Source organism: Narcine bancroftii, unplaced genomic scaffold (assembly GCF_036971445.1).
Source record: "Narcine bancroftii isolate sNarBan1 unplaced genomic scaffold, sNarBan1.hap1 Scaffold_110, whole genome shotgun sequence".
Taxonomy (NCBI): domain Eukaryota; kingdom Metazoa; phylum Chordata; class Chondrichthyes; order Torpediniformes; family Narcinidae; genus Narcine; species Narcine bancroftii.
The window spans coordinates 250846-257292 of record NW_027211840.1 but is presented as its reverse complement, the minus strand read 5'-3'; the positions used below and the strand labels follow the sequence as shown (position 1 = coordinate 257292).

Here is a 6447-nt window from a genome sequence, read left to right as displayed (position 1 = left end):
AGATCTTTGTATTTAACTTTCAGGTTGCTATCTGTTGTGAACTTTAATGGGGTGACTGGGTGGAATCTTTGCTTTAACCAAGCAGTTCGCTTGCAATTTTCCAGCTGTCGGATGTGTTGCAGTTGCTTGCAAGTTTAGCAAGTGGGATTATGATATGAAACTGCAAGTCACAGCGTCAGTTTTGTGTTTGAAAATGCCAATGTGAAAATTTTAACTTATGTCTCCTTGGTTTGTTTAAGTTTACAGAGGAGACATTGGGTCAAGCTGAGAAGACAGAGTTGGATATCCATTTGGCAAAACAGCTGGGCAAAGCAGAAAGCACAAAACGAGGGGGCTGAAAAAATAATGAGGCAGACTGAAGTGCCGTTGAACCAAACCCAGGTTAAGAATTTAATTTTGTGCTGTGTACTTAAGAGATCAAACAATTTGGGCTTTTAGTGGTGACTATTTAAATGAACAAAATCTGATTAGAAATGAAGTTTATGGAATGTTTGGAAGTTACCACAAAAAAATGGAGCATATAAATTAGATGTAGTAATTAAGATAAATGAACAATACAATGAGCCTGGTGTCACAGTATCTGCCTCCCTCTACCATACATCACCATTAAACCTTCTCCCCAAAATGAACCTGATGTCAAAGTATCTGACACAGTTAATCGTACATCATTGTTAAACCTTCTCATAAAATGTGAATCCTGTCTCATAGTTTCTGCCTCAGTCTATAGTACATCAATGTTAAACTTTCTCCTCCACTGTGAACCTGGTGTAACAGTATCTGCCACAGTTTACTGTACATCACTGTTAAACCTTTACACAAATGTGAATTCGGTGTCACAGTATCTTCCACAGTTTAGCGTACACCACTGATAATCTTCCTCCCCATTGTGAATCCAGTGTCACAGTATCCGCCTCAGTCTTCCGTACATCACCGTTAAATATTCTCACCACTGTGACCTTTAATCCTTATTTCCATTGTGAACCCGGTGCCACAGTATCTATCTCAATCTACCATCCATCACCGTTAACCTTCTCCCCACTGTGAACCCGGTATCGTATCTGCTGCAGTTTATTGTACATCACTGTTATACCTTCTCCATACTCTGAAATCGGTGTCACAGATTCTATCATAGTTTATCGTACATTACTGTTAAAACCTCTCACTGTTGGGAAGCCATAATCTTAGTATCTGTCTCAGTCTCACATACGTAATTGTTAAACCTTCTCCCCCTGTGAACGTGGTGTCACAATATTTGTCTCAGTCTTCTGTACATCACCATTAAAACTTCTCCCCACTGTGAACCTGGTGTTGCAGTATCTGCCAAAGTTTACTGTACATCACCATTAAACCTTTTCCCCACTGAGAACTTGGTGAGAGAGAAGAGAAAGAGAGAGAAAGAGAGAGAGAGAGAGAGAGAGATAGAGCACGGTCAGGACCTCGGCTTTATACCATGGGCCCTCTGGGTCCACCTGGTGGTCGGATGTCATTAGGCCGGGTGTCTTGTCTCTAGGCCACCTAGTTGCCGAGTGATGTACTGCAGCATATCATCACACAGGTCACCACACTGTTCCTTTTGTGTTTCTCTTATTTGAAGTGAAACATTATCCAGCCAGACATCTCCTCTTGTGTGGACCACAAGGGCTTTGACCAGGCTGAAGTCAGGACTCCCAACCCATCTTCAAAATGGGGTTTTCCACAAGCTGCCACCTTGTCCTGTTCCAGTCCCAGCTGCTGCAGAACTAGAGAACTCAACTCTCTCTCTCTTTCTCTCTCTCTCTCTCTCTCTCTCTCTCTCTCTCACACACACACACACACACACACACACACACACACACAGAAAACCACATGACCCTCTGGGAACAGCCAAGTGCACTCCAACTGCGGCACCGGAGCTAATCCTCTGAGTTTGTACATCTGCTGCTTTCCAAAACAATAATCCATCACTCCACAGCAGGTCGAATTAACACCTACTTGTGAAATCCTTATAGCCATTCATCAAAGTTTTTGCAAAGGCACCCAGAGCCTGGACTGTCTGCCTTGAGCAGAGCTCTGGCATTTTAAATGAGATCAGTTTTAAAGTGTTTGTATTTGACCTACACTAAAAAACCTGCCACAATTTATCTCCGTTTAAAACATATCTCTAACCAATATAAAATATAGCATAATCTGTCACAGTATAAACTCCTTGCAGACAGCATGTGATTTGAACCCTGGGCCCAATCGCTGGCGTTGAAAAGAGTTGTGATAACTGCTAAGCCAACCATGACACCCAAAGAATATCTAGATCCATCCCCCTCTGGGATGTGGGCCCAGCACACTTCCACTGCACCACTCTGCTTACATGAACACAGAATTCTGAGCGATGTAGATGGAACAAATGCAAGCAGGCTTTTTATCCACTGAGTTAAGGTGAGACAAGAACCAGAGGGAATGGGTCAAGTATGAAAGGTTAAATGTTGAAAGGGACATTTGGGAGGAACATCTTCACACAGAGAGTGGTGGGAGAGTGGAACCAGCTGCCAGCTGAAGTGGTCAGTCTCCCATACATAATTGTTAAACATTCTCCCCCTGTTAATCTGGTGTCACTTTATCTACCACAGTTCATTTCACATCATCGTTAAACCTTCTTACTACCATGGTGAACATGGTGTCACAGTATCTGACAAAGTCTAACGTACATTACTGTTAAACATTCTCACTGCTGTGAACTCAGTGTCACAGTATATGTCTCAGTGTACCATATATCATCGTTAAACCTTCTCCCCCTGTGAACCTGGTGTCACAATATTTGTCTCAGTCTTCTGTACATCACCTGCCAGCTGATGTGTTGAATGCCGGCTTGATTTTGAAAGTTAATGAAACTTTGGACAGGTACCTGGATGAGAGGGCTATGTTCTAGGTGCAGGTCAGTGGAACTGGATAAAATAATAGGTCAGCACAGACTAAAAGGGCCGAAAGGCCTGTTCTTCTGCTGGAGGTTTCTATGGAAGAGATTGTGCAGTCACTGATATCAGAGACTCATGGAATTGTAATCCACAGAGACCGACCCTTCAGACCAGCTCGACCCTGATACCCAAGTTGTCCACTTCAACTGGTCCCATTCACCTGCATTTAGCCCATATCCCTGTGAATCTGTACCTGAGTAAATGTCCTTAAAACATTACAATAGTCCCCGGCTTTACCACTTCCTCTGGCAGCTCGTTCCACTCGCCCCGCCGCCCTCTGGGTGAAAATGATGCCCCTCAGGTCCTTTTCAAATCTTTCCCCTCTCAACTTAAATCTATGTCCTCTGATGTTACATGTTGGGGAAAAAGGTGAATTACCGTAAGATTTCAAGATCTCTGAGGTCCCCCTCATCCACCTACACTCGAAGGAGAACAGTCCCGGTCTATCCAACCTCTCCTTTAATTCAAAGCCCCAGTGTCAGGAACATTCAGATTTCAGAATTATTGTCCGAGTACATACATGACATCACATACAATCCTCAGATCCTTTTTGTTGTGGGTCAGGCAGAATTACCACTTATTGGTCGTGCAAACACAACTGGACTCAAAGTTCTCATGTAAAGAACTAAAGGTTGCAAAGAAAGTTTTGGCATCTTGGCCTTCATAAATCAAAGTATTGATAGAGGAGTTGGGAAGTTATGATGAGGTTGTATAAGATGTTGGTGAGGCCAAATTTGGAGTATTGTGTGCAGTTCTGGGTCATCTAACTACAGGATGGATATCAGTAAGATTGAAAGAGGGCAGTGAAGATTTTCTAGGACATTGCCAGGTCTTTAGGAGTTGAGTTACAGGGAAAGATTAAACAGGTTAGGACCTTATTCCTTGGAGCGTCGAAGAATGAGGAGAGATTTGATCGAGGTTTCCAAAATTCTGGGGAATCGACAGTAAATGAGAGTCGGCTCTTTCCACAGATTAGGAGAAGACATGGCTTTAGGGTGAAAGGAGAAAGGATTTGGGGGAACATTAAGGGGAACTCAGAAAGTAGTGGGAGTGTGGAATGAACTGCCATCTGTCATGGTGAATGCCTGCTCACTCTTAAATAAATTGAATAGATTCACAGATGGGAGAGATCTGGAGGGTTATGGACTGGGTGCAGGTCAATGGGACTAGCAGAATAATATTTTGGAACAGACTAGAAGGGCTGAACAGCCTGTTTTCTGTGCTGCAGTGTTCTATGATTCTAACTGTAAGCAAATAATAAATGTAAACAAACTGCAATAGAGAGAATAAAAAAAATTCAATAAAGTGCACAATTGAGAATTCTTAAATGAATCCCTGATTGAGTTTGTGGTTGAAGAGTCTGATGGTGGAGGGGGAGCAGCTGTTCCTGAACCTGGTGGTGCAGGGCTTGTACACCAATACCTCTTTCCTGATGGTAGCAGCGAGAACAGTGTGTGTGCTGGGGGGTGTGGATCCTTGATGATTGCTGCTGCTCTGTGACTTAGGACAGATTAAAGCAAATCTCGTGCCATATTACAACAAAGGAATCTTGAATCTGAAATGGGGCAGGAGAACTGTTTAATGAGCAGAGGGACTGAGTGAGAGCAGCCACAAGTGTAAATGAAAGGACAGAGTGAAGAGTGACATAGGCAGAGTTTGTGTTGTGTCCCCATGTTGGGGTGTAAAGGGTTTGTACTTTCCCCCCATGACCTGTGTGGCTTTTTGCCGGGTTCTCCGGTTTCCTCCCACCCTCCGAAACATACAGCGTTGGCAGGTTAATTGGGTGTGATTGGAGTAATCGACTGGTTCGTGGGACACCACACTGTAACGTTCATATTAATACATTACATTTCTCAATGCTTGGCACATGTCTTTTCTCTTTGTAAGCCTCTCTCAAGTCACCCCTCAGCCTCTGTCAATCCAGGGTGATCAGTTCTCGTCGACGCTGCCTCTCTGATGACACAGCCCCAGTCCAGTCTAGAAATGATTTCCATTGACTGAAATGCAGCAGGAACTTCACAGCCTCAAGGGTCACAAAATCTCTCTGAAAATCCAAACAGAACTCCAGAAGCTGGTAATTGCAGGCCTTAAATCTTTTGTTCGAACCCTATCAAGGATATTCCCCAACTTCTACCCATCTCACTCCCATTCTCTTGCTGAAAATGACGCACTTACCTGCTGACATCCACAGACACAAGACGTGGCAAGGGACCAAGTCCATAACAGGCCACAAGTCAACCTTGCAAGTTACAAATAATGATGCCTCCCTTCCATACAGACTGAACATCTTTGCAGGGTTGGATGAGAAGAACAGGATTGTCATTGAAGAAAGCTCCGTGTCCCCATGATGAACAGGCCTCCTTCATAGCTGCAGGTGAGGTCAAATCAAGTTTACTGTCATCTGATTGTACAAGTGCCACCCAACAAAATAGTGTAGTCTGGACCTCAGTGCAAAACACGCAGACACAGAACTGGACACTACACACATAACAACAAAACAGTGGTGGACCACTGCATTACAGTCATTGTACTGGTTGGCCCATCCCTGATACTGTAACTCCTCCCCCTTCATGATTCCTAATAAAGAAAGTATCGCCCAATCTACTCCCTCAGTACTGCCTTGTAATCGGGACAACAGCATGCAAGATATGCCTGTAATTTTATAGTGATTAAAGCTTATTAATCTTGACTTTGGTTCGTCGTGTCTAATTGATAGTGCTACAATTTAATCACTCTGTCTGCATGCCCTGGATAAGGCTATTTGAACAGAGAAGCTGGACACTGACCTCAATTATCCAGAGGACTCCATAAAATTTGGTCAGTGGCTGCCTGAACACCTTTCTGAGGTGACACAACATTTGGAAAAAGGTCGATAGGAGAGACCTGCTGTTTGCACAGGTCGGCCACAGCATCTTCCAGATGATGAGAGACTGAGATTTACTCGGCTGCTATGGCACTCCTGAAAATGCAGTCCTTAGCCTCAAAGAATGTAATGAACACCAGATCCCTCCTGGGCAGCCGCCGTCATGCACCTGATGAATCTGTTGATGAATACATTTGAGCCTTGTGGGAGCAAAGGAGAGCTTGTGGCTCACCGATGTTATGGCAGCTGTCTACCAGGAGGACTGATCAGCGACGTCTGTGTGGCCGGCCTCGAGTCTGATAGTATCAGACAAAGGCTTTTGGTGAATGTCCTGCAGGACATGGTCAATCTTGCCAAGACATTAACATGGCCCAACTGAATGCAGAAGCTTATTCCACTGACAGGGCAGCAGACACATGGGGAGTTCAGGCAACACCACATTGGGACATAGAAACATAGAAGATAGGAGCAGGAGTAGGTCATTCGACCCTTCGAGCCTGCTCCGCCATTCAACGAGATCATGGCTGATCTTAAAGTTCAGTACCCCGTCCCCGCCTTCTCTCCGTAACCTTTAATACCCTTATACTGAAGAAATAGATCTAATTCCCTCTTAAATATATTTAATGAACCTGCCTCTAC

At 44.1% G+C, this 6447-nt stretch overlaps 1 long non-coding RNA gene across 1 annotated transcript; it reads left to right on the top strand.

Moving 5' to 3' along the window:
* Positions 1 to 228: 228 nt before the first annotated feature.
* On the top strand, positions 229 to 5634 carry LOC138750249 (uncharacterized). The gene is made up of 2 exons (XR_011349196.1): positions 229 to 381; positions 5224 to 5634. It is a non-coding gene; the product is annotated as an uncharacterized lncRNA (long non-coding RNA).
* Positions 5635 to 6447: the final 813 nt, after the last annotated feature.